General features: G+C 46.9%; 1 long non-coding RNA gene and 1 other non-coding gene across 4 annotated transcripts; one reads left to right on the top strand and one right to left on the bottom strand.

Moving 5' to 3' along the window:
* Nucleotides 1-703: 703 nt before the first annotated feature.
* LOC138815119 (uncharacterized) lies at nt 704-5,320 on the bottom strand. Of its 3 annotated transcripts, XR_011368175.1 has the most exons (8): nt 4,920-5,320; nt 3,778-3,818; nt 3,553-3,576; nt 2,630-2,659; nt 2,230-2,270; nt 2,012-2,124; nt 919-1,062; nt 704-811 (listed from the first exon to the last, which is right to left on the bottom strand). It is a non-coding gene; the product is annotated as an uncharacterized lncRNA (long non-coding RNA). The 3 variants fall into 3 exon arrangements; XR_011368174.1 differs by having other exon boundaries at nt 2,012-2,270; XR_011368176.1 differs by lacking the exon at nt 919-1,062 and having other exon boundaries at nt 2,012-2,270.
* A 15,353-nt stretch (nt 5,321-20,673) lies between these two features.
* LOC138815121 (U6 spliceosomal RNA) lies at nt 20,674-20,780 on the top strand. Its single transcript, XR_011368179.1, has one exon. It is a non-coding gene; the product is annotated as a U6 spliceosomal RNA (small nuclear RNA).
* Nucleotides 20,781-24,951: the final 4,171 nt, after the last annotated feature.

Genomic DNA, 24,951 nt, shown 5'->3' with positions numbered 1-24,951 from the left:
TTAAAAGGCAGGGGGTGCTGTCCATCATCTCTGGGCCCCATCCCCTGCCAAGCCAATAGCTGGAGACTCGATCTGTGTGAAGCCACGCCCCTTCGTGGCTAGTTCTGTGGACTCTGTTTATGCCCATCACCCAGAGGTCCCGCCCACTAGTGAATGTATGGGCGTAGGGGCTGTCCTTCACTTCCAGGTCCCGCCTCCTGGCTGTTGGAAGGCCACAGGGGCTGTCTGTCTCTTCCAGGTCCTGCCCCTGGCTGTTGGAAGGCCATAGGGGCTGTCTGTCACCTCCAGGCCCCGCCCCCTGGCTGTTGAAAGACCACAGGGGCTGTTTGTCTCCTCCAGGTCCCACCCTCTGGTTGTTGTGTGGACATTTGTCCTGTCTGTAACCTTCAGGCCACGCCCCCTTGCAATTAGATGGCCACACGGGCTGTCATTCACCTCCAGGCCACGCCTCCTACGCCATCTTACGTCATGTCAAGCCGAGGCCCCGCCCACAAGTGACTGACGGGACGCTCTAGCTGTCCATCACAATCCTGTCCCACCCAGCGCCTGTCTCCACACTGCACAGACGCCAGAGGGGAAGGAAACGCTGCCTGGGCGTGCGCACCGCGCATGTGCAGGGAGTGGCTCCAAAGGGGCGGAGCCTACGCATGCACAATGGAAAGATGGGTTGGGCAGACAGGCCTGACAGCGCGCATGCACACTTTATGTTGATTTTATTCGTCCTTCCCCCTCCAGGCTCCTTCGTCCACTTCTGATTCCACCTGCTGCTTGAGGCCCCAGGTTCGAATCCAGCCTCACACCGGGGAGGGGCCTGGTGGGGGAGGGGAGGCACAAGCTGCAGCCACCCGCGGGGGATCATGTGAGGCCCCGCCCCGCGCCTCTCCTCATCCGAGCACCCTGGGAGGGGGCGGTTCCCACCTGCATCCTGGCCCGCGCCCCGGAAGCAGCATCTGCGACCTCCAGACTAGAAGTAGGTGATGGCAGCACCCACCAGGGCCACGACCACCACGGACACGATGGGGGACACGACATGGGCCAGTGCGCTGCCTGGAGGGGGCGGGACTGGATCCAGAAGTGCGGGGGTGAACACACCCGGGAAGGGCGGTGGGGCGTCTCCCTGCAACTTCCGGTCGGGAAGTGCCCAGAAACAGGAAGCGAGCCAAGGTGAAGGGGGGGGACAAGGGTGCCTGACCGGAAGTGCTATCACAGCCTTGACTGGAAGTGTCCATGAACAGGGACCGGAAGTGCCCATAGTCAAGACCAGAAGTTGTTATATACTAGGGACCGGAATTCTCCACAGTCAAGACCGGAAGTTCCTACACACTAGGGACTGGAAGTGCCCTTCCAATCAGGACCGGAAGTGCCTTTCCCATCAGGACCGGAAGTTTCTATACACTAGGGACCGGAAATCACCAGTCAGGATGGGAAGTTCCTATGTACTAGGGACTGGAAATCTCCACAGTCTAAGCCGGAAGTTCCTATACACTAGGGACCAGAAGTTCCCATAGTCAATACCAGAAGTTCTTATACACTAGGGACCGGAAGTTCCTCTACACTAGGGACTGGAAGTGCCCTTCCAATCAGGACCAGAAGTTCCTATACACTAGGGACCGGAAGTGCCCTTCCAATCAGGACTGGAAGTTCCTGTACACTTGGACCAGAAGTCCCCATAGTCAAGACCAGAAGTTGTTATATACTAGGGACCGGAAGTCTCCACAGTGAAGACTGGAAGTTCTTATACACTAGGGACTGGAACTCCCCATCGTCAGGGCCGGAAGTGCCCATAGTCAGGACCGGAAGTTCCTATATACTAGGGACCAGAAGTGCCCAGTCAAGACCGGAAGTTCGTATATACTAGGGACCGGAAGTGCCTTTCCAATCAGGACCGCAAGTTCCTATACACTAGGGACTAGAAGTCCCTAGTCGGAACTGGAAGTTGTTATATACTAGGGACCGGAAGTTCCCAATCAGGACTGGAGGTTCCAATACTCTGGACCGGAAGTTCACATACTGTCAGGAGTGGAAGTTCTCATGCAGGCTGGAAGTCCCAAGACAATCTGTACTGGAAGTCCCCAGGAACTCAGAGACCGGAAGTTCCTTTTCTCTCCGGACCGGAAGTTCGCACTGAGACCGGAAGTGGAGGCGGCAGCGGTCCCGAAGGCTGTGGGTCACACCCGGGCCCAGATCACGAGGGAACGGAAGTGGGGCGGTCGAGGGGGCGGGACTTACCTTGGGGGGGTCTCCGTGGATCACATGTTCATTGCCAGCACCTGGGGGAGAGGGGGAGGAGAGACGCGGCCCTGGGAGCTCGGCCTCCACATCTGGGTCCCTACATCCGGGTTCCCTACATCCAGGTTCCCTACATCCGGGTCCCCACATCTGAATTCCTACATCCGGGTCCCTCCATGCAGGTCCTTACATCTGGGTCCTTACATCCGGTCTCTACATCCAGGTCCCTACATCCGGGTTCCTTACATCCGGGTCCCTACTTCTGGGTCCCTACATCCGGGTCCTTACATCCAGGTTCCCTACATCCAAGTCCCTACATCCAGGTCCCTACATCCCTTCCTCCTCATTCGCATCTTCTACATCCGGGTCTCCTCCCCCTGCCTTGGTTTCCCCGTCTTACCGTGTGAGCCTCCATAGCCTCCACCGCCACCTGTGAACAGAGGGGGCGGGGTCAGCCCGGGTTCCCTACATCTGGGTCCTTACATCGGGGTACTCACATCCCGGTCCCTACATCCGTGATCCCATGTCTGGGTCCCTACATCTGGGCCTCTACATCCGGGTCTCCACACTGGGGTCTCCACATCTGGGTCTCTACATCCGGGTCTCCACACTGGGGTCTCCACATCCGGGTCTCCTCATCCAGGTCTCCACACTGGGGTCCCTACATCCGGGTCTCTACATCCAGGCTTCCACATCCGGGTCCCTACATCCGGATCTCTACATCTGGGCCTCCTCACTGGGGTCTCTACATCCGCGTCTCTACACTGGAGTCTGCACATCCGGGTCTCCATACTAGGGTCTCTACATCCGGGTCTCCACACTGGGGTCCCTACATCCGGGCCTCTACATCTGGGTCTCCACACTGGGGTCTCTACATCCAGGCTTTCATATCCGGGTCCCTACATCTGGGTTTCCATGTCTGGGTCCCTACATCCGGGTCCCTAAATCCGGGCCTCCACACTGGGGTCCCTAAATCTGGGCCTCTACATCCGGGCCGCTCCATCCCCAGCCTCCACATCCGGGCCTCCCCCCCTTCCATGTCCTCATCTCCTGCGCCTGGCGGGGGTCGGGGCTTGGGTGGAGGCCGGCATCGGGGTGGGAGGTGACGTCTGCGGGGAGAGAGCAAGGGAAGATGGAGGCCGGCCTCCCCCCCTTACCCCCTTCCTTCCCCTGATCCCTGACTCCCCTGACTCCTCCTGGGGGTCGCGACCTGGGCGGGTTGAGCAGCTGCGGGTACAGCCCTGTGTGCCAGGAGTGGGCCATGCCTCAGCTTCCCCACCCTGAGTGGGCCTGGTGTGGGGAAGGGGGGAGGACCCCACTCACCTGAGCTGGGCTTCGGGGTGGGATCTGCGGGCAAAGAGAGAGAGGGTGGTGACCCGTGACCTCCCCTGACCCCTCCCTGACCCCCCCTGACCCCTGAACCCAAGGCCTCAGTGGGTGGCAAAGGGTCACATGAGATTCAGGCCCACACCTGGATCAAGGCCCCACATGAGGCCTAGCGGCCAGGGTGAAGCCATGGGGGGGGAAAGGTGAGAGGTCAGGACTCACTGGGTCATCCAGGGCGTCGGCGAGGTCAAAGTCAGCCTGGCCTGAGGGGGGAAGAGGATGGGTGCTGGGGACGGACGGACGGATGGGGAGACAGACAGACACAGAGACGAACAGACAGACAGACCGAGAGGATGACACACGGACAGACAGACAAGGGATGGACAGATGATCAAGACAGGACAGACAGATGACAGACAGAAGAAGCAGATGGACAGCCAGGTGGACAGAACAAGAGGCAGACAGACAGAGAGGAAGACATGGACAGAGAGGAGACAGACAGACAGACACAGGACAGATAGACCCAGACAGAGAGACTGAGAGGCAGGCAGACAGACAGACAGACAGACACAGAGATGGACAGACAGACAGACCAAGAGGATGACACATGGACAGACAGACAGACAGAGCCAGAGGCAGATGGACAGACAGACAGACAATGAGACAGACAGAGAGGAGACGGACAGACACATGGACAGATAGGGGCCCAGACACAGATGGACCTGCAGACAGACGGAGACAGACAGATGCAGAGACCGAGGGACAGACAGACAGACAGACAGACAGACAGAGAAGGGATGGATGACCAAGACAGAACGAATAGATGGACGGACAGACAGACAGGAGAAGCAGATGGGCAGCCAGGTGGACAGAAAGACCAAGAGGCAGACAGACAGACTGTGAGGAGACAGACAGCCAGACAGACCGAGAGGAGATGGACAGACTGACAGAAGCAGATGGACAGAGACACAGACAGACAGACTGAGACACAGATGGACAGACAGACAGACAAACAGACACAGAGACAGACAGGCCAACAGGACCAGGCCCTGGCCTCCAACAACCTGGCCCGACCTGAAAATCCACTGCCACCTCCCCACCCCACAACCCCAGCCCAGCCCCACGCCCTGAGGGGGGGGACCCGAAACCACCAGGAGAGGGGGGGAAACTAGAAACCACCAAAGAGGGACAACTGGAAACCACCAAACTGGGGAGGGAACTAGAAACCACCAAGGTGGGGGAACTAGAAACCACCAAAAAGGAGAGAACTAGAAATCACCAAGGGAAGAACTAGAAACCACCAAGGGGGGAGAACAAGAAACCACCAAAGAGAGTGGGGGAACTAGAAACCACCAAGGCCTCACCCCGGCCTCCTGGGCCCAGGCCGCAGAGCAGGGCGGCCAGCAGCAGCAGCAGCAGCAGCACAGGTCCTCCTTGAAACTTACAAGGCTATGGTCAAAGTCACCCTAAGCAGGAAAGTCCTTGAAACCCCTGTCCAAATTCAGTGCCAACAAAGCCAGAAGTAGAGCCGTGTGGCTTCACTAGTTGAGGCTAGCCTTGAGAAAAGCAGTTCATGGACTGTGCCCAGATCCTGAGTTCAAGGTCTGGGACTGCCAACAAACAGACATACACAACAATCTGTGCAGCCATCCAGCTAAAGCACGTCACCCTCTTGTCCCCAACTGAATTGGACAGAGTTCCCTGGGAAAGGGGCTGGGGGAGCCACTGTCATCTTGACTCTGCCCATTCTGCATGCATCACAGGATTCCGGCCACACCCCCATTATTTCATGGTTCTTTTTGACCAATGGGATACAAGAATAGTGGTCATGCCCACATTCCATGCTGCCTGGTAGATGGACTAGGCTCTATTAGAACACTCGGAGGCTGAGATCCACAGGGGGAAAATCCTGCCACAGGAGCATGGGCCCGCTGCAGGCACCCGGGCCACCAGGCAGCTCAGTGACAGACTGAGCTGGAGCCACAGGCCCTCTGCCCCATGAGCTGCCACCACAGCATGCATGGGGATGGGAAGAGGGACACATGGGCATCTGAAAAGAAAATCTGCTTCCTCCATGACCTACCTGATGAGGTGGACTTCCAGAGTCCAACAGGTGAGCTCCACCATTGATGCAGCCAGCTTTCGGCACACATCCGAACCATCGAGGAGTCCCTCATGGTGTGTAAAGAGTAGAGGTTGGTCTTGAGTGAGCTGTGTTGGGAGAAAGCCCAGTGCATGCACTGGCTGTCCCAGGAGAAGATGGAGAAGAGGACAGTGCTGTGGGAGCTGCTGTTGCTCCTCACAGGGGAAGGCACAGACAGCAGTCTCCAGATGCCAGCACAGGCTGAGCTCCCCACCACCAGCACTGCTTCAGATGCCTCAGGGCCTGTGGTAGGTGAAATGAGGGAGGAGCAGAAAGGTTTTGAAGAATTGCAACTTGAAGACAGCATGGAAACTGCCAGAGGAGAGGTCAGGGTTCCCAACCCCATAGTGGACTCCCCCAAGGAGTATGTCCTGCCCCAGATGCCCCACATCCAGATCTGCCCACAGCTCCCAGGCTCAGAGAAGGAGTGCTCCCCCACTTTCTCCTGTAATCTGATGTGGATGATGACTCTCTATGTGACATACTGACTCTCATAAGCCTTGGCAGCCACCAGAAGTAGGTGGCCAGGTGGCTTTCTCTCAGGCCTCCATCAGCCGGGTGATGGGAAGGTTAAACTGGGGGTCGGGTAGGGCAGAGGCTGCCAGGAGGTGGCCCAAACTCAAGGGTTATCTAATGGCCCATTGGTGGCCAGGAAAGAGGCCCATGTTATGCTTATCACAAAGAATAAATTGTTTTCAAAGCAAAATAAAAAGCCTCCAACAAAGATTTGTTCTTCCAGTCCTGGGGCTTGAACTCAGGGCTTGGCCATTGTCCTGAGCTCTTTTTGATCAAGACTGGCACTCTACCAGTTGAGCCCCACCTCCCTTTCCAGCCTTTTCTGTGTGGAATAGAACCCAGGGCTTCAGGCATGCTAGGTGACCACTCTACCACTGAGCCACATTCTCAGCTAGGATGATTCTCCCCCCTCCCAAACCCATATGGCCATTCCTCAGATAAATAGGAAGTAGGTGGTGGTGTATGCATCAAATACCTAGGCCAGCAGCCATCAGGCTTAGTGGGAAAAGATTGTAGTGTAGAAATCTCTGATTTTGCATGCACGTGGTGTCTGTGTGTGTGTGTGTGTGTGTGTGTGTGTGTGTGTGTGTGTGTGTGTGTGTGTGTGTGTGTGTGTGAACTCAGGGCATAGGCTCTATCCCAGAGTTTTCTTGCTCAAGGCTAGTGCTCTACCACTTGAACCACAGCCCCACTTGCTTTTGGATGGTTACCTACAGGTAAGAGTCTCAAGGGCTTTCCTGTCCAGGGTGGCTTTGAATCATGATGGGGGCCCCAAGGAAGCAAGAGTAAACACAACTCTCAAGTACTATCCCTATGGTGGGCTACTCCTGCACCCTGGGGGCCAGATGTGAAACATGCGGCCCTGTGCCATCATCCTCTAGAGTTCAATTTGGGGAAGTGACCAGAGCCAAGCTGACTTTTGCTCACCCTGATTGCTGATGCCAGAGCAGGTCTGTTCCACCCTAGGCCAAGAGAGCTCCTGGAAGCCTGGCTTACCACGGGCACAAAAAAGGGAGAGGTCAGCTCCAGGCTGAGCTAAGAGCCTTTGCCCATGGATACCCCAACTTGGCCTTACTTATCACCATAAGACCTGCCAAAGAACAACCCAAAAAAAACAAAATTGGAGCTGTGCCTCCAAGTGGTAGAGCTCTAGCATTGAACCAAAGAGCTCAGGGACAGGGCCCCCAAGCTTTGAGTTCAAGACCCCAGCTGACCTTCCCCCATAAAACACAGGTTGTCTAAATGTGAATTAGTATGATTTGTGCAGTATTTCTGAAGAATGGTGATACTGAAGAAAGCACCCTAATTCTAATGACAGCTGAACTTGTGACATACAGCTATGTGCTGAGTCCTTCACAGGGCACTATTTGCTGGGTCCTTCCCACATGGGGGTTTTGTGCGGAGTCCTCAAAAAGGTGCTGTTTGGTGAGTCATCCCAAAGGGTGCTATGTGCTGAGTCCCTGAGAAGAGTGGGCCATCCTGGGTTTTTCAAAGGGTGCTGTGTGCTGAGTCCATTACACAACGTACTGTATGCTGAGTCCCTCAAAAGGTGTGGTGAGCTACTGCATCCCAAAGGGTCCTGCTATGTGCTGAGCCCTTGCGAAGAGAGGGATGAGGTGAGTTTTTTGAGTGCTGTGCGCCGAGTCCTTTACACAGAGGGCTGTGTACTGTACTTCAAATGGTGCTGTTTGCTGATTGCTTCCACAGTATGGTATGTGCTGAGCCCTTCAAAATTGTTCTATGTGCTGATTTTTTCGAAGGGTGCTGTGCACTGGATGTTTTACACAGGGTGCTTTATACTCAGCCCTTCAAAGGGTGCTGTTTGCCGAGTACTCTACCCAGCATACTACATGCTGAGTCCTCAAAGGGAGCTGTGTGCTGAGTCCTTTACACAGGGTGCTTTGTGCTGTTTTTGGAAGTGTGCTGTGTGTTGAGTCATCCCAAAGGGTGCTATGTTCTGAGTCCTTGAGAGGTAGTTATCCCCAACACTCACACACACACACACAAACACACATACACACACAAGTTTCACTATGCACCTGCTTGGTGTGTGGAGTGGAGGGGGATGGAGGAGAGTCTCCTCCAGGGGTGGGGCTGAGGGGAGATTCGATCTCCCGGACCAGTACTGGGGGTGGGGTGTAGTGCTGAGCTGAGGTAAGGCTGCAATTGCCATGGTCTGGAAGCCTCAGGGCCCAGTCAGGGCTGCACTTGTGGCCAGGGCTGGGGGGCTGGGCCCAGGGGAGGAGGGGCAGGGCCCAGGGGCACACTTTGGTGGCAGCAATGGCCAGGGGCCCAAGGGGGTAGGGGTGTGTGCGCAGTAGGGGCGGGTTGGCCCAGGAGAGGAGTGTGGGGCAGAAACAGAGCTGGGAGAAGAGCGAGCATGAGCACAAGCACCAGTGGAAACGGCTTCAGTGGCTGGCGGCTGCTCCGATCATAGAGTGGGTCCTGGCTGGTTGCATAGAGCGTGCAGAGCCTGCATGGCAGGCTATGGCCGCGTGTAGCCCCTCGGAGACATAGCAGCCATGGCGGCCTTGAGTCTGAGGTCCCGGTTAGGGGAGCACGGGAGAGTGAGCAGCTGCTGAGGCAGAGACGGCGGCCACAGAGGAGGAGGCCATTGAGGGGGCGACAGCGGCTGAGGAGAAGGAGAAGAGGCTGAGCGCTGCCCGGCCATGCACCAGCGGACACCCCCGCTCCTTCCCAACAGCGCTGCCTTTCAAACATGGTGCTGCAGGCTCGGACTGGTGGAGCCTCTTGCAGTCACCTGGTGGAGATGGCGCACCCCTGTGGGGCTTGTGGCCTTGACTTGGTCCCCGCCCCGGGTCCTCAGACTCAGGTCGCGCACCCAGAGTCGCAGCCTACAGCTTCTCCCAGCAGCTCACGTGAGTGGCCGCCCTGCAGGCCAGCACCTGGCGTGACCCCTGCACCTTGTGACTCCACCACTCTACCCCTTCCACCCCACCCCCGCGGACCCTGAACCTTACCTCTCGCCTCCCCTCTCCTGTCCTACCTGCATCTCCCCAGCACCCCACAGTCCGCCCTGGCTCTGCCACAAATGCACCCCAGGGGTGGGGGTTGGAGCTGGGTGTTGACCTGGGGAACCCAACCCCATCCCTAGCATCCAGTGTCCCAGGAAAATGGGAGCTGCAGGGATGGGTGAGGAGCACCCATCCAGGGGCACCACAGAGCCCCTGGTCTGGAGCAGTGGGAGCCACACAGCCATGCATCTGCACCCTTCCTCTCCCTGGTGGGAACCTGCTGCCTTTAGTCAGAGATGGGGAGTAGCACCTCCACACCTGCCTTCTTAGATCTTTTCCTTTTTGCTGGGGAGGGGGGTGTTGGATACAGAAGATAGGCCCCCTTGCTGTGTGAGCCCTTGTTTTCTGTGCTCAGTCACCCTTTCACCTGAGGACATTCCCAGAAGAGCCCACTAGAGAGGTGAGGGCACTGGGGTCAGATAGAAAGTGGATATTTGGGAGAAACACACACCCCCTCTGAGAGACATACACCAGCCTGTACCCCCAACCCCAGCTGTCAACAGTTCTGACTGGGTGATCACATTTCCCAGCTCTGCCAGCTTCTGGTAGTGCTCCCAGTCCATCTGGTCTCCTTGTCCTCCCCAAGAATCTGCCAAGTCGCCCCAAAGTATGTAGGCTGAAAGTAGGGACTCTATCCATGTATATAGACTTTAGGACCCCATCAAAGTCCCCAACAACGCCCCCACCCCAGGTCATACACCACTCTGGAGGCACCATGACCCCCTGCTTTGTATTCTGTCCAGGCTCTGAGGAGCCATGTGTCTCGGGACTCCTTCACCCAGCGTCCTGGCCTAGGGTTTTGGTGAATGAGGAGTCAAAGCTGGATGTTCCCAAGAGGAAGGGTCTGGCAATGGAGAAAGGGGGAGGCAGGATGGTTCTGCATAATTAGAGCATTGTTCCCCTTGGGTGGTTGCCCCTGGTTCTGACAAGGGAACCCCTCTGCTCAAGCTGGTACATTGCTCAGATGAGAAAGTAACAAACTCCAGAAAGGCACTGCTCTGAGTCTGTGTTTATGTGTTGTGTGTGTGTGTGTGTGTGTGTGTGTGTGTGTGTGTGTGTGTGTGTGTGTGTGTGTGTGTAAGAGAGAGAGATGAGTCTTCTGTCACTGATTTAGATTTGTGTTTGTGTTTCTGTGTGTGTGTGTGTGTGTGTGAGTGTGTGTGTGTGTGTGTGTGTGTGTGTGTGTGTTTGTTGGGAGAGCAGGGAGGATGAGAACAATGAAAATATATTTAAGTCACTGGGTCTAGAAAGAGCAAAAGCATTTTATTTGTTGTTCTTTTTTCATTAATGCCCATTAGGAGACCAGCCACAATTTTTGTTTTCTCTTTCACCGTTTCATGGCTCCTTTAGGGAAGGTTTCAGTAGATGTTCCTTTCCACCTCTTTCTTCCCCTTTCCTGCAGCCCACAGTAACTCCTGGGCCTGAATGGGTCTCCCCTAGGAGGCCTGTGTGAACCACAGACCAGTGTGGACACCTGCTCTTCTGTCTTTAGCCAGAAGGCTCATGAGGCTACTGTGACCACAGCCGCACTCATCCAGCCAGACAGTCTGCTCTGGTGTGTATAGTTGGAGCTAATTCAAGGTTGGGAATGAGTCTGCCAAACATAAATAGGGAACGAGATGGGGGTAGTAGGGCAGGGGCTGTGAATCTAGGAGGGTCTGGGAAGTGACGATCGGTGTGACATGGCAGATGGTTCACCACGACCAAGGATGAGAGGGGAATCTTACCCAGGGTATTGGCGGTGTACATCTTGGCAGGGGGCTCCAGGCCCCCAATGGTGGCATGGATTCCCTCCAGGGGCAGTGCACTGGTGGGCAGTCCTCCCTGGAGTTCTGCAGACTCCAATCTGTGTCCCTCCTGGGCTGTTTCCAGCTGCGCAATGGTAGGCAAGTGTGTTCCCTCTGCTGGAGCCTACTTGGGATCAGGACATGGCAGTTACCTGAGGCTCTCTGAATGCCATTTTCTATAACCTGCTGTAGGCTGTCTGGAAGGAAAAGGGGACCACTGACTTTGGAAACCTTTAAGTTTGATTGGGACATGTGAAATGCCAGGTTTTCCAGGGTTTTTCCTTGAAGCTGGCAATTTCTACTAATGCTTGGGATTCTGGGTCAAATTAGATGGACCATTTCAGCCACCAAACAATGACGTTCAAAGCAGCACAAGCAGAGTTCCCAAGCCAGATGGTCTCCTGCTATGAACGTCGTGCCTTGACTGCCTTTCTCTGACAGCTGCCGATACTTCTCAACCTCTCTCTAGGGTGATCACTACAGTCGAGGATGTCATGGGGAGCAGAGATTGTGACCTTGTTATCTGCAGCCTACTAGCTGTGAGTAGAGACAATTCCCAGGAACTGTACTGGACTCTGGGAGATTCAGAGACCTGGGATGCCTCAGGGGTCCTATCTCTGGAACATGAAACTTGGGGGCCAGATATGGTGGACCATCCTGTCTGGCCCCAGGGAGTGGAGAGGAGGCCCCTTGAGCCAGGCTTTCACCTCAGGGCAACCTTGTTCACAGCTGAGTGGGGAATTGAGTGCCACACAGCTGGTCAGTGGCCGGACAGAGATCTTTGAGAAGATAGGCATCCCAGAGGCCCCAAAATACAGTGAGTACATCATGGCTCACATCCTTGGAACCAAAACAGTTAAGTGCGGTGGCACCAGGAGGGTGGGAAGAGGGAGGAGGTAGAACTGTTGGACAGCTACATCAGGCTTTGCCCTCACCCAGGATGCTTACCTGAATTGGATGGGACTTTTCTGTAGTATTGTCATAGACAGATGCTCATTCGTTTATCCAACAAACCATTACAGTGTGTGCCAGGTCTTGGTGGGGGAAGAGGAGGGGGTCATACACGATGAAAGGTTCCAGTGCTGGTTCCACAGCACATGAAGAAATCGTGCAACAAGTGTAGGATTATGAAACAAAACATGGCTTTCTTTCATCATTAACCTATCCCCATGAGGAAGGGGATCCTTCACTGTATTCAGTCTTGCAGCTGGGGAAAATGAGGCATTGAGAAGCCAAGTGACCTACTCTTGACTTCCAGCTGACAGGAAGCTAAGCCTGACTTCTCTGCCATACTTCCTAGGACAGTGGGTGTTATTCAGTCCACTTCTTGTGGTGGGACTTCCACTTTTTCATTTTTGAGGCTTGAATTTGAGGCCTGGATGCTGTGCCTGAGCTCCTTAGATCAAGGCTAGCGCTCTACCACATGAGCCACAGCATCACTTCCGGTTTTCTGTTGGTTCTTTGAGTATAAGAGTCTCACAGACATTCCGGTCTGGGCTAGCTGTGAACCATGATCTTCATATCTCAGCCTCCTGTGTAGTTACGATTATAGGTCTGAGCCACCAGCACCTGGCTTAAGTGTAATTCTGGCCCTCTCTTCCTCTTTCTTTCTCTCTCACCCCCTCCTCCCCCTCTCCTCTCTCCCTCTCTTTTTCTCTCCCCACTCTTTCCCTCTCTCTCTATCCCTCTCTCTTTCTCTTTCAGGAACTGGTTGAATAGGTGCTGGAGGAGGTGGCCCAGCATCCCCATGTGGCTGGAACCCAAGGTGTCCCTCTCATTCTGGAGGTGGGCTGAGGGTCAGGAGCTGTTTTGCTCAGCCTGTTGAACTAGCTTCATGAGGTAAGCCCCTCTGTACCCTGGCTAGACTTTGATGGCTATTCATTGTCCATCCCTTGATTCCTTCCTCACATCCCTCTGCTACACCGTTGAAGGAAAGTGGATGAGGAGATGTTGCCTTGTCCCCCTGCCCAGCACGATCCCGGGACTCTGACCCATACCCCCACCTATCTGGTCAGGGCCTGGCTATAAGACAATGAAAACACTCCTTGTCTACTACCCTTTGCTGGCGAGTGTAGTTTTGGTTAGGGGGGTGGGGTGCAGAGGAAAGTGCCCAGACCTGACACCTCCCGGAGGACATTTGTTCTTGTGACAGAGCCAAGTCATTGCTATGGATAAGGAGGAAGCCGCATGGTGGTGGTCAGAAGCTCATGGCTCCCACCCATCATCCTGGCTGTTCGGGAGGCTGAGGTTTGATGGTCATGACTCAGAGCCAGGCCGGGCAGGAAAGTCCAGGAGATTCTTATCTCCCATAAACTACCTCCCTCCCCAAACCCACACACAAGCCAGATGTGCTGTGGCTCAAGTGGTAGAGCCACAGCCTTGAAAAAAGAATCTCAGGGATAACACCCAGACCCTGAATCCAAGTCCTAAGACTAACACAATCATAAAATAAATGAACAGTGTACAACTTTTATCTGACTACCAAGAAAGATGGATACAGTTTTCTTCTGTACTTGTAGCCAAAGGTAAGGGGCTCCCCTTGATGTTCCCCTAAACCTCTCCTCTCCTTTATCTGTCCAGGCTTAGGTTGCAGGACAGAATTCGGATCATCCCCTTGGATGTGACCTTAGCTACCCTCCCCCAAACACCTTCCTTGGGGTCAGGATCCTGGATACACTCCCTGCTGGGAGGATGAGGCACTGCAGAGATGAGGGTAGGTATCCCCAACACTCTCTCTCTCTCTCTCTCTCTCTCTCTCTCTCTCTCTCTCTCTCTCTCTCTCTCTCTCTCACACACACACACACACACACACACACACACACACACACACACACAAACACAAATACCCCTAAGCCAACTCAGACTAGCCTTTTCCAAAGACACTTTATCTCCTTGGATTAACTGACCTAAGAGAGAATTTTGATCCCCTGTAATTGATTATTTTAACTTGGGCTTGCTAGATGACAGGAGATAAACAGGAGCAAAAAAAAAAAAAAAAACAAACAACCTTTGGTGCCCATCACCTGGTGCTCAGGCTCATGCCTGTCATACTGGCTACTCCAGATGCTGAGATCTGAGGATCACAGTTTGAAGCCAGCTATAAGCTGGACAGCCCGTAAGGAGACTACTCTCCATGGAACCACCAAAAAGCTAGAAGTGGAGCTGTGGCTCAAGTGGTAGAGCACCAGCCTTGAGCAATAAAACTCAGAGAGCAGCTCCCAGATCCTCAGTTCAAGCCCACACAAAGAAATGGCCCCATCTTGTTGCCCACACATTGCCAGGGCCTCAAGCCCCCTCTCATGGGGTGTGATACAACACCTGTCCCTGGGTGGTGTATCAGGGCCTCCAGAGATCTGGTGGTGGAATCCAGGCCTTTCGCTTCATGCACTCTCAACCCACACTGGCTGGAATGCAGAGCCTGACAAGCCGGCAGCCTGCAGAGTGGAGAGGCTCCTGCTCTGCCAAGGTGATCGGAATGGTCTTCTTGGAGGCAGCACTTGAAAAGGGGGTCTTGCTTAACAAGGAGTATCTGACAGGAAGCACAGAGTACAAAGGTGCTGAATATGATGGGCAACACAGCAGAGTATGTTCATTTCTAGCCAGGGCTGCTGTTGAGAGACTCGGTATAGATGTGTGACTTGGTATAGATGTTGGAGACTGTCCTGAGACAGCCTGAGGGGTCATAGAAGAACAGCTATCCAGGGCTGAGATTGTGTCTTAGAGGTAGAGGGCTCACCTAGCATGCAAGAAAGCATGGGTTGGATTCCTAGGTCCTGCATACACAGAAAAAGGTGGAAGTGGCACCATGGCTCAGGTGAAAGAGTGGTCCCCTAGAGACAAAGAAAGTCGGGGACAGCGCTGGGGCCCTGATGTCAGGCCCTAGGGCTGTCACCATAAAACAGTTCTCCCAGGGACCTTTGTGACATTTGGATGGCTATGCCCTGAAGCTCTCAGTAGATCCATCCATGCTTTGTGTCTCCTTTGACAGAGGGGAGCTGGATACTCCTTCTGCCATGGGCACCCCTGGGCCCGGTTATCAGCAACCCTCCCAACGTCTTCCACCGGGACATGGAGCAGCTGGCCCCAGCAAAAAGTATATGCCTATAGGGTAATATTTTGAAGAGTGCATTGGAAATATTCTAAATATAATAATTAAGTTGAGCAATTTCACATTGACAGTAATTAACTAGAATAATTTAATGCTAATTGGACGTTTGTCTTTCTAAATAAACAAAACCTATTTCTCCTTTTACTTTATCAGGGAAATATCTGAGCAAAAAATGGAAATAAACATATGACTCTATAACAACTGGAATGAATTTTTGCCTTTTTATTAGCAAACATTAACTTTACACAGTATTTTATTGTGTTATACACATATGTCCATATAATGTAGCTTGCTAAATTTTATTCCTTTTATTAATTTCATTAGCCTATTTTTATACTTATGTTTTATTATGTCATACCAACATATTGAATATTTGAACATATTTACTGCACAGTATTTCTCTTCATCTCCTCTCTTACTTTTTTCCAAATTAAATCAGCTCTATCTTTTACACCTGGGTTATTCATTTTATTTTCTGGGTTATTCATATTTTCATATGAGAAATCTAGTATTTGTTTTTTACAGTATGGATAATTTCTTTAATATGAATGTTTCCAGTTCTATTTTTTTATTTTGAAAATACTGTACAGAGGGGTTAAATTTACATGGACAAGATAATGAGTATATTTCTTATCAAGCATTGTACCCTCCTCCTTTGTTTCCCCTTCCCATCCCTTCCCATCCTTCCCCCACCCCCCCACCCAATCCTCCCCGCCCCCCTTTCCCGCACGAAAGTTGTAAAGTTCGTTTTCGACATAACGACTTGTACATCTCATTGTTGCAATGGGTCCCCCTGTATCCCTATTTAAACGATTTGTTTTTCCCCTTCCCCTCCACAAATTATACCGACATCAGATACAGTGAAAGCAGGGGTTATACTGTGGGGGAGGGACATACAAAGCAACAAAGAAATAATCTTATAAATGTGTAAGAAACAATCGCATGAAAGAAAAAAAACATTTGAATACATATCTTAGGGTTCATTTCCCTAACATCACCTTATCTGACCTTTTCTGCTTGACTCAGACATATACTAGATATTGCATGGGACCTATGTTTCTTTGGGCCTGGCTTACTTCACTTAATATAATTTTTTCCAAGACTTTCCATTTCCTAACAAATGGGGCAATGTCATTCTTTCTGATGGATGCATAGAATTTCATTGTGTATATATACCACATTTTCTTGATGCATTCATCTACTGAGGGGCACCTGGGTTAGTTCCATATCTTAGCTATAGTAATTAATGCTGCAATAAATATAATCGTGCTGGTAGCTTTAATGTGGTCTTATTGGTAAACATTTGGGTAAATACCCAAAAGTGGGATTGCTGTGTCATAGGGGAGCTCTATGTGGAGTCTTTTGAGGAACTTCCATACTACTTTCCAAAGTTCTATCTATTTTCTTGAAGATGATATTATTTCATAATTATGTGTGGCTAAATAGTATATCATTGTGTATATGCATATATGTATTACAATTTCTTTCTTCAATGAGTGATTAGGGAAAATGTAGGTTGATTCTGTAGTTACTTATTTTTTTATGTGAGAGAAGGAAGGATGCATATAATGATGCTTGGAATGAGAAACATTCTCTTTAAGCAGGCACTCTCATATTTGAAACATCCTCTCAGCTACTCTTTCATCAGTATTTTAATAGTGAATTGAATTAAAAGAATAAAATTTATCTACTTTTGCAAAGATGTTTTTTTCAGTACCTATAATATTTTTATTATAATGTTATGTTTACTATGTCATGTGAGTATGGGGATGTATGTGAAGATGAAAATCTAGGAATGTTTGTATACGTAGCTGACTCAAAGGAAACAATGTATGTGAGATACAGGATTCAAATAAAAGTTTGAGACCTGTAAGTTGCTAAATTGATGTATATGTCCAGTTTGTGGTGTGTGATTTCAAGATTACATTTTGGTAGATTTCTTACCAAGTAAGTAGATGTTTCAAACCCCAAATCTTAAGGAATAAAATAATCATTGTCTTAGTATTCCAGACATTGTCATAAGTGGAAAAAATGATTGAAAGTATGATGGGTCAATAGTAAGCCTTTAGACACTCTACATTTTCCCCCAAATCTTCAGATGTACTCTTTGGATATTAATTACAAATGTATTTATAAACATTGATATAATATGATCTTATACATAAATATATGTATATATTATAAATATATCATATATAGTTATATTTTAAATGTGTACCATAAATATTGACTTATATTTAAATGTAATTCATCTCATCATTTATACATATATATATATATATATATATATATATATGCATACTTTTTTTTTTGGTCAGTTGTGGGTCTTGAACTCTGGGCTTGAGTGCTGTCCCTGTGCTCTTCAGCTCAAGGCAAGAGCTCTACCACTTGAGACATTTTGCCAGTTACAGTTTTCTGGTGGTTTATTGGAGATAAGAATCTTTGGAATTTCCTGCCTGGGCTGGCATTGAACTGTGACCCTCAGATCTCAGCCTCCTGAGTAGCTAGGATTATAGGCATGAGCCAAGAGCTCCGGGCTATATTTACATCCGAGATTTGTTAGTGGAATAAAGGGTACAGAAACTATTATTCTTATCACAAAATGACTTCACACTTACAGGTATAATTATAAGAAGAAAAACGATAAATATTCACAGTGGCACAAAAATCCCTTAGGTGCCTAACAAGACAGCACGTTTTTCCAGACACTGCATGTGGTGTGAGCTCTTTGCAACCCAAGCGACTGTAGAAGATATTGCACCCTAAACAAAACTGACAATTGCATGAACCCAGTCCTCTATGACAGATTTAGCCAGGCCTATCTTAGAGATTCTTGTTAGGGACATGATGAAAAATTTATAGTTTAATTGTGATTATAGAACTCTTTTATACATGTCACTCAGCCATTAACTATATTTAACATAGTTCCTTTTGCTCTAACTTATATTTTCATGGCTTAGGAAACTGTTTTTTGTTTGTGAAAACTTAGCTGTTCACTATATAGACATGAGTTTTTAATCCTTGAAATTACTGTCTGCATAGTGTTCTATGAGATGAGCTTCTCTTTACCATATCATAGGAATAAACTTACTCTGATTCAAACTTGGACAACAGCTACCTTGTTCTCTCTCCTAGAAAACCATCTGCATAGACTTCTTTACATGTAAACAGACCCTCATTTACTTGCAAAAGTCTGTCAGTGAGTCAAACCTAACTCACCCAAGTGAGGTGAATTCCTCTGTCATGCTTCCTTTACTTTAAAAATGGTAAGAACTGTACAGCAATGTGCATACTTTTTAATGTGAAGTGTGACTCCTATTTTCCATAATGTGAATCAAGCAGAGGAATCAATTTAAGATGTGAAAGAACCTTACAAAGAGTCTTGGACCTTGAAAATTGCCCTGGGTATGAATTTTTGGAGAAATATCCCTTCTAAGACAAAGGACTCAGTTTTTTTTTTTATATTGTGCTGGTACTGGGGTTTGAACTCCTGGCCTTGAGCTCTATCTGGGCTTTAATTCTCAATGTTTGCTCTACACCACCTGAGCCACACCTTCACTTCTTCCTTTTACCACAAGTGCAGAAAAGAATCTCTTAGGTTTATCTACTTAAAATAGCTTGGAGTTGCAATTGTCAAATTTGAACCTACTGAGTATCTAGGTGTAAGCCACTGGTGCTGTGCTAGAACTCACTTCTTAAGAATAAATAATCACAAAAAGAGGTGCAATAAATATTTGTTCAATTATGTATGTGTTGACTGATAAGCCAAATCACTTGCTACTGGAAAAGAAAAAGAGAGAAGATAGAGATTAATATGGAGGAGAGAGACACAAAGAAAGAAGGGATGGGAGGGTAAATGAGTGGAGGGGAGTGAAAGGGAGGATATGAGAGGAGAGGGTAGCTGGGTAGAATTGTCTACTGCTCACTAAGGTATTGTTGGACAATCAATGCCGTTGCATTTATGTAGCCAAAGCTTTATATTTTTGGTAGTAAGTTGATATATAAAATACCAATTTACAGGTAGTAACCTGTTAGTGTGCTTCCTCCTGCACCAAGGAAGCCACAGTTAGGTTACTGTTACAGATAAGGCAAGAGTAAGCAGTTTAAGTTATTCTGAGAAACAATAATTGACATACTAAGAATGTTCCCTTGTATGGTGAAGTCAAGCATCACTCTTTTCCCTGCTACAGTCTTCCTCTCAACAAGAATAGCAAAACCAGAAGAGGAAGGAGATATCTGAGTAATGATCATCTCTCTGTTTAACCTCATCCCTTGGCCTCTCAAACAATAAAGCCAATGGAGACTTAACCTGAACTAATGGGGAAAATGGGGGGAAAAGTTCAGTCTAACTTATTGTGAAACTTTTAAAATAATTGGGGCTGTATTTCAAATACTGAAATAAAACTTTTTAAATTATTAATAAAAAGTTACTCGAAACTTATTGAAAATTTAAGACTACAGGGCTCACTACATAGTGGAATCTGCATAGGTAAAACTGACTCGTGCTCCTATCATCAGAAATTGAAGATTGTCCCTAAACATAGACTGCTGAAGTGATAAGCGATGGAAATTCATGATGGATAGCATAATGCTGAGAGCATGGAAATTATTTCCTTTCCATCTTCAGTGTGTAGAGAAGAAAAAAGCTCTATAGGATGGTCCTGAAGGTGCAATTCTAAATTTAGGACAGAAGGTGAATAGTAAAATAGACCTATCTCAGCCATTCAGAGATTAGAAATGTGGAGAAATATATTCATTTATGTGGTCAAACATGGAAGAGAGGATGTGGCAAGCCCATAGCCAAATGCCAAAGGTAGAGATATTTAACAAAACACCATAAATTTGAAACAAGTCTTAAAAGGGGAGCTAGGCTTAGAGGAAATAGGGCAGAAGGATGGAGAGGGAAATGGTGGACTAATACAGTCATAACACTCAATGTACATATGTGAGAATATAAGTAGGAAACTTGAAGGGATAGGTGGGGTTGGGGTAAGGGAAGGAAGAAAAAAGGAAAATTTGACAATGATCCAGATGCACTGAACATTGAAATGCACGTACACTCTATTCAACACTGACATGATGAAGCAAAACCCCTTTGCACAACTTGCTAAAGATAATTTTTTTTGAAGTTTTAATATTAAAAGACCAGAAGCATAAACCTTTAGAGATAAATAAGAGGATAGTATTGACATATTGTTGAGGCTTGTGTTCCCAAAATTGAAACAATTCCCAAAATTGAATATATTTAAAACATTAAAACTTTGAACGAACCTTAACACTTGCTGCAGTGTTCATTATGACAGGTGCCTTGTATAGAATAATTGAATTCCTCCTCCTACACATTTCTTGAACAACAAATATCTGGAATTATTTTGTTTTTGACATGTCAATCTTGACTTTATTCTTAAATGTGTGCTTATGTAAGAAATATATGGTTGTAAAATTTCATGACAATTCTTTTGAACTTCCTTTTTGTTGAATCGTCTAGTTTAATAAAATCCAATTGCACTTTTGATATAAAAATATTTTGTGCTCAATTCAGAATCACATACACTAACATTGGAACGATACAGAGAAGATTAGCATGGCACCTGTGCAAGGACGACATGCAAATTCGTGGAGCGTTCCATATTTTTACAACAACAGATGCTGGAGGGGATGTGGCCACAAGGGAACCATACAGCATTCTTGGTGGGAGTGTAAACTTGTTCAACCACTTTGTAAAGCATTATGGAGGTTCCTCAAACGATTCCACATAAAGCTCCCCTTTGACCCAGCAACCCCACTTTTGGGGATTTACTAAATGATCACAAAAAGACCATACTAAAACTACCAGCTCAACTATGTTTATTGCAGCATTATTTACCATAGCTAAGATATGGAACCAACCCAGCTATCCCCACTACATGAATGGATCAAGAAAATGTGGTGTATATACACAAGGGAATTCTATGCCTCCATCAGAAAGAATGACATCACCCAATTTGTTAGGAAATGGAAAGACTTGGGAAAAAATTTATTATGTGAAGTAAGCCAAGTCCAAAGAAACAGGTCCCATGGTTTCCCTTATTTTCAATAACGAATATATGTCTAGGGCAAGCAGACAATGTCAAAAACTATGTTCATATGAACAGATATGATGATGTTAAGGGAATTGAACTCCAAGATAGGGAAACAAGTATTTTTTTTGTTTGTTTCTTGCTATTGTTTCTAACGTACTTATAATGTGCGATGTGAATTTTTGTTTCTTTGTATGTTCCTCCCCCATGCTATAACCCTTGTTTTCACTGTATTTGAAGTTGGTGCATGTGCCTCTTGTATTTACGCTTCTCTAATTTGGGGAGGGGAAGGGAAAAGATGCATGCGTGCAAACGCATGTGCATGCATGTGTGTTGGCGTGCTCAGAGTTTGAAATCAGGGCTTAAAGGCCATGCTAGGTCGTTCCTCTCTAGGTTGGTGAGGTACTATATGAACTACATTTTCTTTCCTGGGTCTTTGCTAGTTCATTAAAAATTTTGAAAAATAATTTCATGAATTTTTTTGTTTGTTTTGGAAGCCCTGATTGGCTTCCAATGGTTATCCACAGATCTCAGGCTCCTGAGTAGATATCCCAAGTAGATAGGATTATAAGTGTGACTAACCAATACAAGGCTTTCAGAATAATTTTAAAAGTAGAAGAAAATTTACTTCATGGGGGCCTGTTTTATTGTCTCCTACTTTTAAAGTATTTTGCATTGATTAAATGTGAATTTATTTCATTTTTGGATTCTTAAAAGAGAGTAAGTGATATTTAAAAGTTTTGGTACTTTTTAAAAAAACTGGAACTGTGGGACAGAAGAAATTTGCCTCTCTTTGGACCTCAATTTAGAAGCTCAGCTCTGTGCATGATAACCCACTGTCACCAACACAGTCTGTGTTGAAGACAAAATGTGACAGAAAACAATCACCATGGGCAATATTTGCTATGCTATTATTTCTTGGAAAATATGAATATTGAATTGAGAGTGTAAGAGAATGGAGAGAATTTACCTACCTTTTGTGTATTGCAGAAAGACTTTTGGAAACTTTGACTCATTTCCTTCCTCACTGTGTGTCTTTGGGCCATGCACTTAGTGCCTTTAATTACAATTTTTCCCAACACTAAAATGGTAATAACATTAGCATTATTGCAAATGTTATCTTAAGAATTAAGAGAAATAAAACTTGTAAAATACTTAACATAAACTTCCATGAATGAGCTTTGAGTTTAGCCAGAAGTTTTTTTTAAAATACTAAATAGAATGTCATAAGTATTACGGAAACCATTACATGTAGTGAGCAACCAGAAGTAATGTTATCTATTGATCATGCTCTGCTTCCAGGGAAGCCAGGTGGATAACTTTTCATGCTGTAAATCAAACTGGTTATCTTCAGTCTTGTTAGTGTAAAAATATCAGGGACATAATAATGAAGGAATGTTGTAGACTGAGATGAAGTCCAAAAGAAAATGTACAGGGCTGGGAAGGTAGCTCAGTGGTAGACCGCTTGCCTTGCATGTCTGAGGCCCTGGGTTCTATTCCCCAGTACCACATAAGCAAAAAGAAAAAAAAGCCGGAAGTGGTGCTGTGGCTCAAGTGGTAGAGCACTAGCCTTGAGCTGAAGAGCTGAGGGACAGCGCCCAGGCCCAGAGTTCAGGCCCCTTGACCGGATCCCCCCCCCCAAAAAAAAGAAAATGTACAAAACTGAGAAAACATAAAAGTATCTGAGCAGTATAGTGTGTTTTACATCATTTAAGTTAAATAACAAAGATAATGAAAACCCAGAAGAATAAATTGTCTTTTTGATATTTTATCATAGGTCTTTCCTCATTCTTGTAGAGGCATCATCAGATGAGAGGAAATGTATTTTTTTTTGTTCGCTTCCTTCCATTTATTCTTTTGTTTGAAATCTGAACTACATGAGACAGAAAGAAACGAAGGGAAATTAGTCACACAGGCTTTGGAAAGAAAAATCAACGTAAAATAAAATACATATAGTCTTGTATAAGGTCTAACTAAATTGAGTTATATAGTCTCAAGCATTAACAGAAAATGATTTAATCAATATCATGTTATTGAAAACTAAAAAATGTTAGGAGTTGCTTAATTTTTTCCTTTCTACTACCTTGAATAAATTATTGCTTTTGTATAGAGAGATTAAAGATGAGATTAACAAGAAACTTGATTAAAAATGGACAAAATTTCTGAATAGACATGTTTTCCAAAAAGCCCTGAAAATTGCCAGTGGGTTTACAAAGTTGTGTTTAATACAACTTCTATACTGGTTTAATGTTTTGTAAGAAAAAGTCATTAGAGAAATGCAATTCAAAATTACTATGATACTACTTCATAACTACTATAACTCTTATCAAAAAAATCAAAGGAACCAGGTGTGATGGTAAAGGCTTGTAATTCGAAGCTTTTAGGAGGTTGGAGTAAAAGGATTTGGGTCTGAGGTCATCTTGGGTATTGCACACAGTAAAAAACTGCCCTTTAAAAAAACTTAAAAAAAAAGTAATAATGTTGGCTGGTGAGAGTGTGGAGAAAAGGAAAATTTCTTCACTCTTGGTCAAAATACAGGTTAGTACTCTCATTGTAGAAAGTAGTATGCAGTTTTCTAAAGAAATTCAAAGATGAAATATCAACTGACCCACCAATCATGTGATTATTTCTCTCTGAGTAACTCATAAATATATCTGTAGTTCATTGTTATTCACATTATTCACAACAACAGCCAAGATATAAATCGAAGTTCAGTGTTCAACTACAGACTATTAAACAACTGTGGTGCATGCACAAATATATTTTTCTGTTTCATCCTTAAAATAGCAAGAGATTTCTCCCATTAGCCACAACTTACAATCACCTGAAAGATGTATTCTAAATGAGGAAAAATGTTGTCTTCTGATATTTGTAAACACACACACACACACACACACACACACACACACACACACACACACACACACACACACACACACACACACAACCTCAAACATTAAGAGTGAAATTTTTTGAAAAGTAAAGCAAAGTGGAATTGCTGGGGCATTTAGGTCACAATGTAGAAGATAGTAGATATACAGGATGAACTGGTATAGAGTTACAATGTACAACATGAGGATACAGGGGACAACACTGGCCTTACATAGGAATGAAGCTAAATAAGTAGGAGTTGTTCTTCCTAGTAAATGTTGCTCTTTTGGATGCTCTTCCTCCAGTAATGGATAAGATGAACATAATTCTTTAAATATATCTGCCTGTTAGCAGAAATAATAACAAACAATAAAGCAAAGCAATAATATTGTATGCTCAACATAGGACAAAATATCAAATTAAAATACATGAGATTATCCTTGGTGTGAACTAATTATTACAAATAAGGGAAACCATGGGAGCTATGTTTCTTTAAGTCCCACCAACAGTGTAATAGAGTTCCCAATTGGCTACATCCATGTCAGCATTTGCTATTGTTAGTCTTCTTGATAATGACCATTCTAACTGGGATGAGGTAGAATCAGTCTTGTTTACTTGTAGATTTGTGGGCACCTTCTAGCTACCATAAATGAATGAATCCATGAAACTTATATTGCTCTGAGTCTGCATTCTGTTCTCTTTGCTCTTAGTATAATTTTACCAAGCCTTTCATTTTCATTAATACTGGTGAAAAGTCATCCTCTCTGATGGGTGAATAGAATTCCACTGTGTTTGTTTGTGTGTGTGTGTGTGTGTGTAAGATCATGATAGGCCCATAAGCCTTCTGTTTCATCTGTAATTTTGTAATTCCATATTA

The sequence above is a fragment of the Dipodomys merriami genome, unplaced genomic scaffold (genome assembly GCF_024711535.1).
Source record: "Dipodomys merriami isolate MVZ:Mamm:240054 unplaced genomic scaffold, mDipMer1.0.p SCAF_622, whole genome shotgun sequence".
Classification (NCBI taxonomy): Eukaryota; Metazoa; Chordata; class Mammalia; order Rodentia; family Heteromyidae; genus Dipodomys; species Dipodomys merriami.
Note: the sequence above shows the minus strand (reverse complement) of the source record. Positions and strands in the feature narration are given on the sequence as shown.